Genomic DNA, 18,851 nt, shown 5'->3' with positions numbered 1-18,851 from the left:
AAATCGTTCTCAGCACCCTCGAGAACCTTGGACACGATAGCGGCCATCTTGGATTTGAAAAATGATCACCAAATCGTTCTTTGCACCCTCGAGAACCTCGGGTACGATATCCATATTGCTGAAATCATAATTTTGTGCGGCGGCCAACTTGGATTTGAAAAATGATCACAAAATCGTTCTCAGCACTCTCGAGAATCTCACATACGATACCCAAAATGTAGTTATCATAATTTTGTGCGGCGGCCAACTTGGATTTGAAAAATGATCACCAAATCGTTCTTTGCACCCTCGAGAACCTCGGGTACGAAATCCATATTGCTGAAATCATAATTTTATGCGGCAGCCATCTTGGATTTGAAAAATGATCACAAAATCGTTCTCAGCACCCTCGAGAACCTCAGATACGATACCCATAATGTAGTTATCATAATTTTGAGCGGCGGCCATCTCGGATTTAAAAATGATCCCAAAATTGTTTTCTGCACCATCGAGAACCTCGGATACGATACCCATAATGTAGTTATCATACTTTTGAGCGGTGGCCATCTCGGATTTAAAAATGATCCCAAAATTGTTTTCTGCACCCTCGAGAACCTCGGACACGATATCCATATTGCTGAAAACATTATTGTTTGCGGCAGCCCTCTTGGATTTCAAAAATATTCATATTGCTAAAATCATTATTTTGTGCGGCGGCCATCTTGGTTTTGAAAAATGATCACCAAATCGTACTCTGCACCCTCGAGAACCTAGGACAAGACATCCATATTGCTTAAATCATAATTTTGTGCGGCGGCCATCTTGGATTTGAAAAATGATCACCAAATCGTTCTTTGCACCCTCGAGAACCTCGGGTACGATATCCATATTGCTGAAATCATAATTTTGTGCGGCGGCCAACTTGGATTTGAAAAATGATCACAAAATCGTTCTCAGCACTCTCGAGAATCTCACATACGATACCCATAATGTAGTTATCATAATTTTGTGCGGCGGCCATCTTGGATTTGAAAAATGATCACCAAATCGTTCTTTGCACCCTCGAGAACCTCGGGTACGAAATCCATATTGCTGAAATCATAATTTTATGCGGCAGCCATCTTGGATTTGAAAAATGATCACAAAATCGTTCTCAGCACCCTCGAGAACCTCAGATACGATACCCATAATGTAGTTATCATAATTTTGAGCGGCGGCCATCTCGGATTTAAAAATGATCCCAAAATTGTTTTCTGCACCATCGAGAACCTCGGATACGATACCCATATTTTTGTGATCATAATCTTGCACGGCGGCCCTCATGGATTTGAAAAATGATCACAAAATCGTTCTCAGCACCCTCGAGAACCTCGGATACGATACCCATAATGTAGTTATCATACTTTTGAGCGGTGGCCATCTCGGATTCAAAAATGATCACAAAATTGTTTTCTGCACCCTCGAGAACCTCGGACACGATATCCATATTGCTGAAAACATTATTGTTTGCGGCAGCCCTCTTAGATTTCAAAAATATTGATATTGCTAAAATCATTATTTTGTGCGGCGGCCATCTTGGTTTTGAAAAATGATCACCAAATCGTACTCTGCACCCTCGAGAACCTAGGACAAGACATCCATATTGCTTAAATCATAATTTTGTGCGGCGGCCATCTTGGATTTGAAAAATGATCACCAAATCGTTCTTTGCACCCTCCAGAACCTCGGGTACGATATCCATATTGCTGAAATCATAATTTTGTGCAGCGGCCATCTTGGATTTGAAAAATGATCACAAAATCGTTCTCAGCACCCTCGAGAACCTGACATACGATACCCATAATGTAGTTATCATAATTTTGAGCGGCGGCCATCTCGGATTTAAAAATGATCCCAAAATTGTTTTCTGCACCATCGAGAACCTCGGATACGATACCCATATTTTTGTGATCATAATCTTGCACGGCGGCCCTCTTGAATTTGAAAAATGATCACAAAATCGTTCTCAGCACCCTCGAGAACCTGTGATACGATACCCATAATGTAGTAATCATAATTTTGAGCGGCGGCCATCTCGGATTTAAAAATGATCCCAAAATTGTTTTCTGCACCCTCGAGAACCTCGGCCACAATATCCATATAGCTGAGAACATAATTGTTTGCGGCAGCCCTCTTGGATTTCAAAAATGATCACAAAATCGTTCTCTGCACCCTCGAGAACCTCTGATACGATACCCATAATGTAGTTATCATAATTTTGAGCGGCGGCCATCTCGGATTTAAAAATGATCCCAAAATTGTTTTCTCCACCCTCAAGAACCTCGGCCACGATATATATATTGCTGAAAACATAATTGTTTGCGGCAGCTCTCTTGGATTTAAAAGATGATCACAGAATTGTTCTCTGCAACCTCGAGAACCTCGGACACGATATCCATATTGCTAAAATCATAATTTTGTGCGGCGGCCATCTTGGATTTGAAAAATGATCACCAAATCGTTCTCTGCACCCTCGAGAACCTAGGACAAGATATACATATTGCTTAAATCATTATTTTGTGCGGTGGCCATCTTGGATTTGAAAAATGATCACAAAATCGTTCTCTGCATCCTCGAGAACCTCGGATACGATACCCATAATCAAGTTATCATACTTTTGAGCGGCGGCCATCTCGGATTAAAAAATGATCCCAAAATTGTTTTCTGCACCCTCGAGAACCTCGGCCACGATATCCATATTGCTAAACACATAATTGTTAGCAGCAGCCCTCTTGGATATAAAAAATGATCACAGAATTGTTATTTGCAACCTCGAGAACCTCGGACACGATATCCATATTGCTGAAAACATTATTGTTTGCGGCAGCCCTCTTGGATTTCAAAAATATTCATATTGCTAAAATCATTATTTTGTGCGGCGGCCATCTTGGATTTGAAAAATGATCACCAAATCGTACTCTGCACCCTCGAAAACCTAGGACAAGACATCCATATTGCTTAAATCATAATTTTGTGCGGCGGCCATCTTGGATTTGAAAAATGATCACCAAATCGTACTTTGCACCCTCGAGAACATCGGGTACGATATCCATATTGCTGAAATCATAATTTTGTGCAGCGGCCATCTTGGATTTGAAAAATGGTCACAAAATCGTTCTCAGCACCCTCGAGAACCTCACATACGATACCCATAATGTATTTATCATAATTTTGAGCGGCGGCCATCTCGGATTTAAAAATGAACCCAAAATTATTTTCTGCACCATCGAGAACCTCGGATACGATACCCATATTTTTGTGATCATAATCTTGCACGGCGGCCCTCTTAAATTTGAAAAATGATCATAAAACCGTTCTCAGCACCCTCGAGAACCTTGGATACGATACCCATAATGTAGTTATCATACTTTTGAGCGGCGGCCATCTCGGATTTAAAAATGATCCCAAAATTTGTCTTCTGCACCCTCGAGAAAATCGGACACGATATCCATATTGCTGAAAACATTATTGTTTGCGGCAGCTCTCTTGGATTTCAAAAATATTTATATTGCTAAATTCATTATTTTGTGCGGCGGCCATCTTGGATTTGAAAAATGATCACTAAATCGTACTCGGCACCCTCGAGAACCTAGGACAAGATATCCATATTGCTTAAATCATAATTTTGTGCTTCGGCCATCTTGGATTTGAAAAATGATCACCAAATCGTTCTTTGCACCCTCGAGAACCTCGGGTACGATATCCATATTGCTGAAATCATAATTTTGTGCGGCGGCCATCTTGGATTTGAAAAATGATCACCAAATCGTTCTTTGCACACTCGAGAACCTCGGGTACGAAATCCATATTGCTGAAATCATAATTTTATGCGGCGGCCATCTTGGATTTGAAAAATGATCACAAAATCGTTCTCAGCACCCTCGAGAACCTGTGATACGATACCCATAATGTAGTTATCATAATTTTGAGCGGCGGCCATCTCGGATTTAAAAATGATCCCAAAATTGTTTTCTGCACCATCGAGAACCTCGGATACGATACCCATATTTTTGTGATCATAATCTTGCACGGCGGCCCTCTTGAATTTGAAAAATGATCACAAAATTGTTTTCTGCGCCATCGAGAACCTCGGACACGATAACCATATTGCTGAAAACATTATTGTTTGCGGCAGCTCTCTTGGATTTCAAAAATATTCATATTGCTAAAATCATTATTTTGTGCGGCGGCCATCTTGGATTTGAAAAATGATCACTAAATCGTACTCGGCACCCTCGAGAACCTAGGACAAGATATCCATATTGCTTAGTATCGTTATAGTTATCATAATTTTGAGCGGCGGCCATCTCGGATTTAAAAATGATCCCAAAATTGTTTTCTGCGCCATCGAGAACCTCGGACACGATAACCATATTGCTAAATCCTTAACTTTGTGCGGCGGCCATCTTGGATTTGAAAAATTATCACCAAATCGTTCTCTGCACCCTCGAGAACCTGTGATACGATACCCATAATGTAGTTATCATAATTTTGAGCGGCGGCCATCTCGGATTTAAAAATGATCCCAAAATTGTTTTCTGCACCATCGAGAACCTCGGATACGATACCCATATTTTTGTGATCATAATCTTGCACGGCGGCCCTCTTGAATTTGAAAAATGATCACAAAATCGTTCTCAGCACCCTCGAGAACCTTGGATACGATACCCATAATGTAGTTATCATACTTTTGAGCGGCGGCCATCTCGGATTTAAAAATGATCCCAAAATTGTTTTCTGCACCCTCGAGAAAATCGGACACGATATCCATATTGCTGAAAACATTATTGTTTGCGGCAGCTCTCTTGGATTTCAAAAATATTCATATTGCTAAAATCATTATTTTGTGCGGCGGCCATCTTGGATTTGAAAAATGATCACTAAATCGTACTCGGCACCCTCGAGAACCTAGGACAAGATATCCATATTGCTTAAATCATAATTTTGTGCGGCGGCCATCTTGGATTTGAAAAATGATCACCAAATTGTTCTTTGCACCCTCGAGAACCTCGGGTACGATATCCATATTGCTGAAATCATAATTTTGTGCGGCGGCCATCTTGGATTTGAAAAATGATCACCAAATCGTTCTTTGCACACTCGAGAACCTCGGGTAAGAAATCCATATTGCTGAAATCATAATTTTATGCGGCGGCCATCTTGGATTTGAAAAATGATCACAAAATCGTTCTCAGCACCCTCGAGAACCTCAGATGCGATACCCATAATGTAGTTATCATAATTTTGAGCGGCGGCCATCTCGGATTTAAAAATGATCCCAAAATTGTTTTCTGGACCATCGAGAACCTCGGACACGATAACCATATTGCTAAATCCATAATTTTGTGCGGCGGCCATCTTGGATTTGAAAAATGATCACCAAATCGTTCTCTGCACCCTCGAGAACCTGTGATACGATACCCATAATGTAGTTATCATACCTTTGAGCGGCGGCCATCTCGGATTTAAAAATGATCCCAAAATTTGTCTTCTGCACCCTCGAGAAAATCGGACACGATATTCATATTGCTGAAAACATTATTGTTTGCGGCAGCTCTCTTGGATTTCAAAAATATTCATATTGCTAAATTCATTATTTTGTGCGGCGGCCATCTTGGATTTGAAAAATGATCACTAAATCGTACTCGGCACCCTCGAGAACCTAGGACAAGATATCCATATTGCTTAAATCATAATTTTGTGCGGCGGCCATCTTGGATTTGAAAAATGATCACCAAATCGTTCTTTGCACCCTCGAGAACCTCGGGTACGATATCCATATTGCTGAAATCATAATTTTGTGCGGCGGCCATCTTGGATTTGAAAAATGATCACCAAATCGTTCTTTGCACACTCGAGAACCTCGGGTACGAAATCCATATTGCTGAAATCATAATTTTATGCGGCGGCCATCTTGGATTTGAAAAATGATCACAAAATCGTTCTCAGCACCCTCGAGAACCTGTGATACGATACCCATAATGTAGTTATCATAATTTTGAGCGGCGGCCATCTCGGATTTAAAAATGATCCCAAAATTGTTTTCTGCACCATCGAGAACCTCGGATACGATACCCATATTTTTGTGATCATAATCTTGCACGGCGGCCCTCTTGAATTTGAAAAATGATCACAAAATTGTTTTCTGCGCCATCGAGAACCTCGGACACGATAACCATATTGCTGAAAACATTATTGTTTGCGGCAGCTCTCTTGGATTTCAAAAATATTCGTATTGCTAAAATCATTATTTTGTGCGGCGGCCATCTTGGATTTGAAAAATGATCACTAAATCGTACTCGGCACCCTCGAGAACCTTGGACAAGATATCCATATTGCTTAGTATCGTTATAGTTATCATAATTTTGAGCGGCGGCCATCTCGGATTTAAAAATGATCCCAAAATAGTTTTCTGCGCCATCGAGAACCTCGGACACGATAACCATATTGCTAAATCCTTAACTTTGTGCAGCGGCCATCTTGGATTTGAAAAATTATCACCAAATCGTTCTCTGCACCCTCGAGAACCTGTGATACGATACCCATAATGTAGTTATCATAATTTAGAGCGGCGGCCATCTCGGATTTAAAAATGATCCCAAAATTGTTTTCTGCACCATCGAGAACCTCGGATACGATACCCATATTTTTGTGATCATAATCTTGCACGGCGGCCCTCTTGAATTTGAAAAATGATCACAAAATCGTTCTCAGCACCCTCGAGAACCTTGGATACGATACCCATAATGTAGTTATCATACTTTTGAGCGGCGGCCATCTCGGATTTAAAAATGATCCCAAAATTGTTTTCTGCACCCTCGAGAAAATCGGACACGATATCCATATTGCTGAAAACATTATTGTTTGCGGCAGCTCTCTTGGATTTCAAAAATATTCATATTGCTAAAATCATTATTTTGTGCGGCGGCCATCTTGGATTTGAAAAATGATCACTAAATCGTACTCGGCACCCTCGAGAACCTAGGACAAGATATCCATATTGCTTAAATCATAATTTTGTGCGGCGGCCATCTTGGATTTGAAAAATGATCACCAAATTGTTCTTTGCACCCTCGAGAACCTCGGGTACGATATCCATAATGCTGACATCATAATTTTGTGCGGCGGCCATCTTGGATTTGAAAAATGATCACCAAATCGTTCTTTGCACACTCGAGAACCTCGGGTACGAAATCCATATTGCTGAAATCATAATTTTATGCGGCGGCCATCTTGGATTTGAAAAATGATCACAAAATCGTTCTCAGCACCCTCGAGAACCTGTGATACGATACCAATAATGTAGTTATCATAATTTAGAGCGGCGGCCATCTCGGATTTAAAAATGATCCCAAAATTGTTTTCTGCACCATCGAGAACCTCGGATACGATACCCATATTTTTGTGATCATAATCTTGCACGGCGGCCCTCTTGAATTTGAAAAATGATCACAAAATCGTTCTCAGCACCCTCGAGAACCTCAGATACGATACCCATAATGTAGTTATCATAATTTTGAGCGGCGGCCATCTCGGATTTAAAAATGATCCCAAAATTGTTTTCTGGACCATCGAGAACCACGGATACGATACCCATATTTTTGTGATCATAATCTTGCACGGCGGCCCTCTTGGATTTGAAAAATGATCACCAAATCGTTCTTTGCACCCTCGAGAACCTCGGGTACGATATCCATCTTGCTGAAATCATAATTTTGTGCGGAGGCCATCTTGGATTTGAAAAATGATCACAAAATCGTTCTCAGCACCCTCGAGAACCTCACATACGATAATCATAATGTAGTTATCATAATTTTGAGCAGCGGCCATCTCGGATTTAAACATGATCCCAAAATTGTTTTCTGCACATTCGAGAACCTCGGACACGATAACCATATTGCTAAATCCATAACTTTGTGCGGCGGCCATCTTGGATTTGAAAAATTATCACCAAATCGTTCTCTGCACCCTCGAGAACCTGTGATACGATACCCATAATGTAGTTATCATATTTTTGAGCGGCGGCCATCTCGGATTTAAAAATGATCCCAAAATTGTTTTCTGCACCCTCGAGAACCTCGGCCACGATATCCATATTGCTGAAATCATAATTGTTTGCGGCAGCTCTCTTGGATTTAAAAGATGATCACAGAATTGTTCTCTGCAACCTCGAGAACCTCGGACACGATATCCATATTGCTAAAATCATAATTTTGTGCGGCGGCCATCTTGGATTTGAAAAATGATCACCAAATCGTTCTCTGCACCCTCGAGAACCTAGGACAAGATATACATATTGCTTAAATCGTAATTTTGTGCGGTGGCCATCTTGGATTTGAAAAATGATCACAAAATCGTTCTCTGCATCCTCGAGAACCTCGGATACGATACCCATAATCAAGTTATCATACTTTTGAGCGGCGGCCATCTCGGATTAAAAAATGATCCCAAAATTGTTTTCTGCACCCTCGAGAACCTCGGCCACGATATCCATATTGCTAAACACATAATTGTTAGCAGCAGCCCTCTTGGATATAAAAAATGATCACAGAATTGTTATTTGCAACCTCGAGAACCTCGGACACGATATCCATATTGCTGAAAACATTATTGTTTGCGGCAGCCCTCTTGGATTTCAAAAATATTCATATTGCTAAAATCATTATTTTGTGCGGCGGCCATCTTGGATTTGAAAAATGATCACCAAATCGTACTCTGCACCCTCGAAAACCTAGGACAAGACATCCATATTGCTTAAATCATAATTTTGTGCGGCGGCCATCTTGGATTTGAAAAATGATCACCAAATCGTTCTTTGCACCCTCGAGAACCTCGGGTACGATATCCATATTGCTGAAATCATAATTTTGTGCAGCGGCCATCTTGGATTTGAAAAATGATCACAAAATCGTTCTCAGCACCCTCGAGAACCTCACATACGATACCCATAATGTATTTATCATAATTTTGAGCGGCGGCCATCTCGGATTTAAAAATGAACCCAAAATTGTTTTCTGCACCATCGAGAACCTCGGATACGATACCCATATTTTTGTGATCATAATCTTGCACGGCGGCCCTCTTGAATTTGAAAAATGATCACAAAACCGTTCTCAGCACCCTCGAGAACCTTGGATACGATACCCATAATGTAGTTATCATACTTTTGAGCGGCGGCCATCTCGGATTTAAAAATGATCCCAAAATTTGTCTTCTGCACCCTCGAGAAAATCGGACACGATATCCATATTGCTGAAAACATTATTGTTTGCGGCAGCTCTCTTGGATTTCAAAAATATTCATATTGCTAAATTCATTATTTTGTGCGGCGGCCATCTTGGATTTGAAAAATGATCACTAAATCGTACTCGGCACCCTCGAGAACCTAGGACAAGATATCCATATTGCTTAAATCATAATTTTGTGCGGCGGCCATCTTGGATTTGAAAAATGATCACCAAATCGTTCTTTGCACCCTCGAGAACCTCGGGTACGATATCCATATTGCTGAAATCATAATTTTGTGCGGCGGCCATCTTGGATTTGAAAAATGATCACCAAATCGTTCTTTGCACACTCGAGAACCTCGGTTACGAAATCCATATTGCTGAAATCATAATTTTATGCGGCGGCCATCTTGGATTTGAAAAATGATCACAAAATCGTTCTCAGCACCCTCGAGAACCTGTGATACGATACCCATAATGTAGTTATCATAATTTTGAGCGGCGGCCATCTCGGATTTAAAAATGATCCCAAAATTGTTTTCTGCACCATCGAGAACCTCGGATACGATACCCATATTTTTGTGATCATAATCTTGCACGGCGGCCCTCTTGAATTTGAAAAATGATCACAAAATTGTTTTCTGCGCCATCGAGAACCTCGGACACGATAACCATATTGCTGAAAACATTATTGTTTGCGGCAGCTCTCTTGGATTTCAAAAATATTCATATTGCTAAAATCATTATTTTGTGCGGCGGCCATCTTGGATTTGAAAAATGATCACTAAATCGTACTCGGCACCCTCGAGAACCTAGGACAAGATATCCATATTGCTTAGTATCGTTATAGTTATCATAATTTTGAGCGGCGGCCATCTCGGATTTAAAAATGATCCCAAAATTGTTTTCTGCGCCATCGAGAACCTCGGACACGATAACCATATTGCTAAATCCTTAACTTTGTGCGGCGGCCATCTTGGATTTGAAAAATTATCACCAAATCGTTCTCTGCACCCTCGAGAACCTGTGATACGATACCCATAATTTTGAGCGGCGGCCATCTCGGATTTAAAAATGATCCTAAAATTGTTTTCTGCACCATCGAGAACCTCGGATACGATACCCATATTTTTGTGATCATAATCTTGCACGGCGGCCCTCTTGAATTTGAAAAATGATCACAAAATCGTTCACAGCACCCTCGAGAACCTTGGATACGATACCCATAATGTAGTTATCATACTTTTGAGCGGCGGCCATCTCGGATTTAAAAATGATCCCAAAATTGTTTTCTGCACCCTCGAGAAAATCGGACACGATATCCATATTGCTGAAAACATTATTGTTTGCGGCAGCTCTCTTGGATTTCAAAAATATTCATATTGCTAAAATCATTATTTTGTGCGGCGGCCATCTTGGATTTGAAAAATGATCACTAAATCGTACTCGGCACCCTCGAGAACCTAGGACAAGATATCCATATTGCTTAAATCATAATTTTGTGCGGCGGCCATCTTGGATTTGAAAAATGATCACCAAATAGTTCTTTGCACCCTCGAGAACCTCGGGTACGATATCCATATTGCTGAAATCATAATTTTGTGCGGCGGCCATCTTGGATTTGAAAAATGATCACCAAATCGTTCTTTGCACACTCGAGAACCTCGGGTACGAAATCCATATTGCTGAAATCATAATTTTATGCGGCGGCCATCTTGGATTTGAAAAATGATCACAAAATCGTTCTCAGCACCCTCGAGAACCTCAGATACGATACCCATAATGTAGTTATCATAATTTTGAGCGGCGGCCATCTCGGATTTAAACATGATCCCAAAATTGTTTTCTGCACATTCGAGAACCTCGGACACGATTACCATATTGCTAAATCCATAACTTTGTGCGGCGGCCATCTTGGATTTGAAAAATTATCACCAAATCGTTCTCTGCACCCTCGAGAACCTGTGATACGATACCCATAATGTAGTTATCATATTTTTGAGCGGCGGCCATCTCGGATTTAAAAATGATCCCAAAATTGTTTTCTGCACCCTCGAGAACCTCCGTTACGATATCCATATTGCTAAAAACATAATTGTTTGCAGCAGCCCTCTTGGATATTAAAAAATGATCACAGAATTGTTATTTGCAATCTCGAGAACCTCGGACACGATATCCATATTGCTAAAATCAGAATTTTGTGCGGCGGCCATCTTGGATTTGAAAAATGATCACCAAATCATTCTCTGCACACTTGAGAACATCGGGTACGATATCCATATTGCTGAAATCATAATTTTGTGCGGCGGCCATCTCGGATTTGAAAAATGATCACCAAATCGTTCTCTGCACCCACGAGAACCTCGGCTTCGATATCCATATTGCTGAAATCATAATTTTACGCGGCGGCCATCTTGGATTTGAAAAATGATCACAAAATCGTTCTCAGCACCCTCGAGAACCTAGGACAAGATATCCATATTGCTGAAATCATAATTTTGTGCGGCGGCCAGCTTGGATTTGAAAAATGATCACAAAATCGTTCTCAGCACCCTCGAGAACCTCTGATACGATAACCATAATGTAGTTATCATAATTTTGAGCGGCGACCATCTCGGATTTAAACATGATCCCAAAATTGTTTTCTGCACATTCGAGAACCTCGAGTACGATATCCATGTTGCTTAATCCATAATTTTGTGCGGCGGCTATCTTGGATTTGAAAAATGATCACAAAATCGTTCTATGCATCCTCGGGAACCTCTGATACGATAACCATAATGTAGTTCTCATAATTTTGAGCGGCGGCCATCTCGGATTTAAACATGATCCCAAAATTCTTTTCTGCACATTCGAGAACCTCGGACACGATAACCATACTGCTAAATCCATAATTTTGGGCTGCGGCCATCTTGGATTTGAAAAATGATCACCAAATCGTTCTCTGCACCCTCGAGAACCTGTGATACGATACCCATTATGTAGTTATCATAATTTTGAGCGGCGGCCATCTCGGATTTAAAAATGATCCAAAAATTGTTTTCTGCACCATCGAGAACCTCTGATACGATACCCATATTTTTGTGATCATAATCTTGCACGGCGGCCCTCTTGGATTTGAAAAATGATCACAAAATCGTTCTCAGCACACTCGAGAACCTTGGATACGATACTCATAATGTAGTTATCATACTTTTGAGCGGCGGCCATCTTGAATTTGAAAAATGATCACAAAATTGTTTTCTGCACCCTCGAGAACCTCGGCCTCGATATCCATATTTCTAAAAACATAATTGTTTGCAGCAGCCCTCTTGGATATAAAAAATGATCACAGAATTGTTATTTGCAACCTCGAGAACCTCGGACACGATATCCATATTGCTAAAATCAGAATTTTGTGCGGCGGCCATCTTGGATTTGAAAAATGATCACCAAATCATTCTCTGCACCCTCGAGAACATCGGGTACGATATCCATATTGCTGAAATCATAATTTTGTGCGGCGGCCATCTCGGATTTGAAAAATGATCACCAAATCGTTCTCTGCACCCTCGAGAACCTCGGCTACAATATCCATATTGCTGAAATCATAATTTTGTGCGGCGGCCATCTTGGATTTGAAAAATGATCACAAAATCGTTCTCAGCACCCTCGAGAACCTCTGATACGATAACAATAATGTAGTTAACATACTTTTGAGCCGCGGCCATCTTGGATTTGAAAAATTATCACAAAATCGTTCTCAGCACCCTCAAGAACCTCGGATACGATACCCATTATGTAGTTATCATAATTTTGAGCGGCGGCCATCTCGGATTTAAACATGATCCCAAAATTCTTTTCTGCAAATTCGAGAACCTTGGACACGATAAACATATTGCTAAATCCATAATTTTGTGCAGCGGCCATCTTGGATTTGAAAAATGATCACCAAATCGTTCTCTGCACCCTCGAGAACCTCGGATACGATATCCATATTGCTGAAATCATAATTTTGTACGGCGGCCATCTTGGTTTTGAAAAATGATCACAAAATCGTTCTGAGCACCCTCGAGAACCTCGGATACGATACCCATAATGTAGTTATCATACTTTTAAGCGTCGGCCAACTTCGATTTGAAAAATGATCACAAAATCGTTCTCTGCACCCACGAGAACCTCGGAAACGACACCCATAATGGAGTTATCATAATTTTGAGCGACGGCCAGTTGGGTTTCAAAAATGATCACAAAATCGTTCTGTGCACTCTCGAAAACCTCGGATACGATACCCATATTTTTATGATCATAATTTTGCACGGCGGCCATCTCGGATTTAAAAATGATCCCAAAATTATTTTCTGCACCCTCGAGAACCTCGGACACGATATCCATATTGCTGAAAACATTATTGTTTGCGGCAGCGCTCTTGGATTTCAAAAATATTCATATTGCTAAAATCATAATTTTGTGCGGAGGCCATCTTGGATTTGAAAAATGATCACCAAATCGTTCTCTGCACCCTCGAGAACCTAGGACAAGATATCCATATTGCTTAAATCATAATTTTGTGCGGCGGCCATCTTGGATTTGAAAAATGATCACCAAATCGTTCTTTGCACCCTCGAGAACCTCGGGTACGATATCCATATTGCTGAAATCATAATTTTGTGCGGCGGCCATCTTGGATTTGAAAAATGATCACAAAATCGTTCTCAGCACCCTCGAGAACCTCGGGTACGAAATCCATATTGCTGAAATCATAATTTTATGCGGCGGCCATCTTGGATTTGAAAAATGATCACAAAATCGTTCTCAGCACCCTCGAGAACCTTAGATACGATACCCATAATGTAGTTATCATAATTTTGAGCGGCGGCCATCTCGGATTTAAAAATGATCACAAAATTGTTCTCTGCATCCTCGGGAACCTCTGATACGATAACCATAATGTAGTTATCATAATTTTGAGCGGCGGCCATCTCGGATTTAAACATAATCCCAAAATTGTTTTCTGCACATTCGAGAACCTCGGACACGATAACCATATTGCTCAATCCATAATTTTGTGCGGCGGCCATCTTGGATTTGAAAAATGATCACCAAATCGTTCTCTGCACCCTCGAGAACCTGTGATACGATACCCATTATGTAGTTATCATAATTTTTCAGCGGCGGCCATCTCGGATTTAAAAATGATCCCAAAATTGTTTTCTGCACAATCGAGAACCTCGGATACGATAGCCATAATGTAGTTATCGTATATTGAGCGGCGGCAATCTTGGATTTGAAAACTGATCACAAAATCGTTCTCAGCACCCTCGAGAAACTCGGATACGATACCCATAATCAAGTTATCATACTTTTGAGCGAAGGCCATCTCGGATTTAAAAATGATCCCAAAATTGTTTTCTGCACCCTCGAGAACCTCGGACACGATATCCATATTGCTGAAAACATTATTGTTTGCGGCAGCCCTCTTGGATTTCAAAAATGATCACAGAATTGTTCTCTGCATCTTCGAGAAATTCGGACACGATATTCATATTGCTAAAATCATAATTTTGTGCGGCGGCCATCTTGGATGTGAAAAATTATCACCAAATCGTTCTCTGCACCCTCGAGAACCAAGGAAAAGATATCCATATTGCTTAAATCATAATTTTGTGCGGCGGCCATCTTGGATTTGAAAAATGATCACAAAATCGTTCTCAGCACCCTCGAGAACCTCAGATACGATACCCATAATGTAGTTATCATACTTTTGTGCGGCGGCCATCTTGGATTTGAAAAATGATCACAAAATTGTTCTCTGCATCCTCGGGAACCTCTGATACGATAACCATAATGTAGTTATCATAATTTTGAGCGGCGGCCATCTCGGATTTAAACATGATCCCAAAATTGTTTTCTGCACATTCGAGAACCTCGGACACGATAACCATATTGCTAAATCCATAATTTTGTGCGGCGGCCATCTTGGATTTGAAAAATGATCACCAAATCGTTCTCTGCACCCTCGAGAACCTGTGATACGATACCCATAATGTAGTTATCATAATTTTGAGCGGCGGCCATCTCGGATTTAAAAATGATCCCAAAATTGTTTTCTGCACCATCGAGAACCTCGGATACGATACCCATATTTTTGTGATCATAATCTTGCACGGCGGCCCTCTTGGATTTGAAAAATGATCACAAAATCGTTCTCAGCACCCTCGAGAAACTCGGATACGATACCCATAATGTAGTTATCATACTTTTGAGCGGCGGCCATCTCGGATTTAAAAATGATCCCAAAATTGTTTTCTGCGACCTCGAGAACCTCGGACACGATATCCATATTGCTGAAAACATTATTGTTTGCGGCAGCCCTCTTGGATTTCAAAAATAATCATATCGCTAAAATCATAATTTTGTGCGGCGGCCATCTTGGATTTGAAAAATGATCACCAAATCGTTCTCTGCACCCTCGAGAAACTAGGACAAGATATCCATATTGCTTAAATCATAATTTTGTGCGGCGGCCATCTTGGATTTGAAAAATGATCACCAAATCGTTCTTTTCACCCTCGAGAACCTCGGGTACGATATCCATATTGCTGAAATCATAATTTTGTGCGGCGGCAATCTTGGATTTGAAAAATGATCACAAAATCGTTCTCAACACCCTCGAGAACCTCAGATACGATACCCATAATGTAGTTAACATACTTTTGTGCGGCGGCCATCTTGGATTTGAAAAATGATCACAAAATTGTTCTCTGCATCCTCGGGAACCTCTGATACGATAACCATAATGTAGTTATCATAATTTTGAGCGGCGGCCATCTCGGATTTAAACATAATCCCAAAATTGTTTTCTGCACATTCGAGAACCTCGGACACGATAACCATATTGCTCAATCCATAATTTTGTGCGGCGGCCATCTTGGATTTGAAAAATGATCACCAAATCGTTCTCTGCACCCTCGAGAACCTGTGATACGATACCCATTATGTAGTTATCATAATTTTTCAGCGGCGGCCATCTCGGATTTAAAAATGATCCCAAAATTGTTTTCTGCACAATCAAGAACCTCGGATACGATAGCCATAATGTAGTTATCGTATATTGAGCGGCGGCAATCTTGGATTTGAAAACTGATCACAAAATCGTTCTCAGCACCCTCGAGAAACTCGGATACGATACCCATAATCAAGTTATCATACTTTTGAGCGACGGCCATCTCGGATTTAAAAATGATCCCAAAATTGTTTTCTGCACCCTCGAGAACCTCGGACACGATATCCATATTGCTGAAAACATTATTGTTTGCGGCAGCCCTCTTGGATTTCAAAAATGATCACAGAATTGTTCTCTGCACCTTCGAGAAATTCGGACACGATATTCATATTGCTAAAATCATAATTTTGTGCGGCGGCCATCTTGGATGTGAAAAATTATCACCAAATCGTTCTCTGCACCCTCGAGAACCAAGGAAAAGATATCCATATTGCTTAAATCATAATTTTGTGCGGCGGCCATCTTGGATTTGAAAAATGATCACAAAATCGTTCTCAGCACCCTCGAGAACCTCAGATACGATACCCATAATGTAGTTATCATACTTTTGTGCGGCGGCCATCTTGGATTTGAAAAATGATCACAAAATTGTTCTCTGCATCCTCGGGAACCTCTGATACGATAACCATAATGTAGTTATCATAATTTTGAGCGGCGGCCATCTCGGATTTAAACATGATCCCAAAATTGTTTTCTGCACATTCGAGAACCTCGGACACGATAACCATATTGCTAAATCCATAATTTTGTGCGGCGGCCATCTTGGATTTGAAAAATGATCACCAAATCGTTCTCTGCACCCTCGAGAACCTGTGATACGATACCCATAATGTAGTTATCATAATTTTGAGCGGCGGCCATCTCGGATTTAAAAATGATCCCAAAATTGTTTTCTGCACCATCGAGAACCTCGGATACGATACCCATATTTTTGTGATCATAATCTTGCACGGCGGCCCTCTTGGATTTGAAAAATGATCACAAAATCGTTCTCAGCACCCTCGAGAAACTCGGATACGATAACCATAATGTAGTTATCATACTTTTGAGCGGCGGCCATCTCGGATTTAAAAATGATCCCAAAATTGTTTTCTGCGACCTCGAGAAACTAGGACAAGATATCCATATTGCTTAAATCATAATTTTGTGCGGCGGCCATCTTGGATTTGAAAAATGATCAACAAATCGTTCTTTTCACCCTCGAGAACCTCGGGTACGATATCCATATTGCTGAAATCAAAATTTTGTGCGGCGGCCAGCTTGGATTTGAAAAATGATCACAAAATCGTTCTCAGCACCCTCGAGAACCTCTGATACGATAACCATAATGTAGTTATCATAATTTTGAGCGGCGACCATCTCGGATTTAAACATGATCCCAAAATTGTTTTCTGCACATTCGAGAACCTCGGGTACGATATCCATGTTGCTTAATCCATAATTTTGTGCGGCGGCCAACTTGGATTTGAAAAATGATCACAAAATCGTTCTCTGCATCCTCGAGAACCTCTGATACGATAACCATAATGTAGTTATCATAATTTTGAGCGGCGGCCATCTCGGATTTAAACATGATCCCAAAATTGTTTTCTGCACATTCGAGAACCTCGGACACGATAACCATATTGCTAAATCCATAATTTTGGGCGGCGGCCATCTTGGATTTGAAAAATGATCACCAAATCGTTCTCTGCACCCTCGAGAACCTGTGATACGATACCCATTATGTAGTTATCATAATTTTGAGCGGCGGCCATCTCGGATTTAAAAATGATCCAAAAATTGTTTTCTGCACCATCGAGAACCTCGGATACGATACCCATATTTTTGTGATCATAATCTTGCACGGCGGCCCTCTTGGATTTGAAAAATGATCACAAAATCGTTCTCAGCACCCTCGAGAACCTTGGATACGATACCCATAATGTAGTTATCATACTTTTGAGCGGCGGCCCTCTTGGATTTGAAAAATGATCACCAAATCGTTCTTTGCACCCTCGAGAACCTCGGGTACGATATCCATATTGCTGAAATCATAATTTTGTGTTGCGGCCATCTTGGATTTGAAAAATGATCACAAAATCGTTCTCAGCACCCTCGAGAACCTCAGATAAGATACCCATAATGTAGTTATCATACTTTTGTGCGGCGGCCAACTTGGATTTGAAAAATGATCACAAAATTGTTCTCTGCATCCTCGGGAACCTCTGATACGATAACCATAATGTAGTTATCATAATTTTGAGCGGCGGCCATCTCGGATTTAAAAAAGATCCCAAAATTGTTTTCTGCACCATCGAGAACCTCGGATACGATACCCATATTTTTGTGATCATAATCTTGCACGGCGGCCCTCTTGGATTTGAAAAATGATCACAAAATCGTTCTCAGCACCCTCGAGAACCTCGGATACGATACCCATAATGTAGTTATCATACTTTTGAGCGGCGGCCATCTCGGATTTAAAAATGATCCCAAAATTGTATTCTGCACATTCGAGAACCTCGGACACGATATCCATATTGCTGAAAACATTATTGTTTGCGGCAGCCCTCTTGGAT

At 40.7% G+C, this 18,851-nt stretch overlaps 1 long non-coding RNA gene across 2 annotated transcripts in view; it reads right to left on the bottom strand.

The window, feature by feature from the left end:
* Positions 1 to 16,592, bottom strand: part of LOC126980014 (uncharacterized) — an 80,200-nt gene extending 63,608 nt beyond the window's left edge. Inside the window, exon 1 of one of the 2 annotated variants that reach the window (XR_007732939.1) lies at positions 16,502 to 16,592. This is a non-coding gene — a long non-coding RNA (uncharacterized LOC126980014). Of the gene's footprint in view, positions 1 to 14,652; positions 14,742 to 16,501 lie in introns of those variants that run through there. The other variant, XR_007732940.1, reaches the window with a different exon arrangement.
* Between the last annotated feature and the right edge of the window lie 2,259 nt (positions 16,593 to 18,851).

The sequence above is a fragment of the Leptidea sinapis genome, chromosome 4 (assembly GCF_905404315.1).
Source record: "Leptidea sinapis chromosome 4, ilLepSina1.1, whole genome shotgun sequence".
In the NCBI taxonomy this organism is placed as follows: domain Eukaryota; kingdom Metazoa; phylum Arthropoda; class Insecta; order Lepidoptera; family Pieridae; genus Leptidea; species Leptidea sinapis.
Note: the sequence above shows the minus strand (reverse complement) of the source record. Positions and strands in the feature narration are given on the sequence as shown.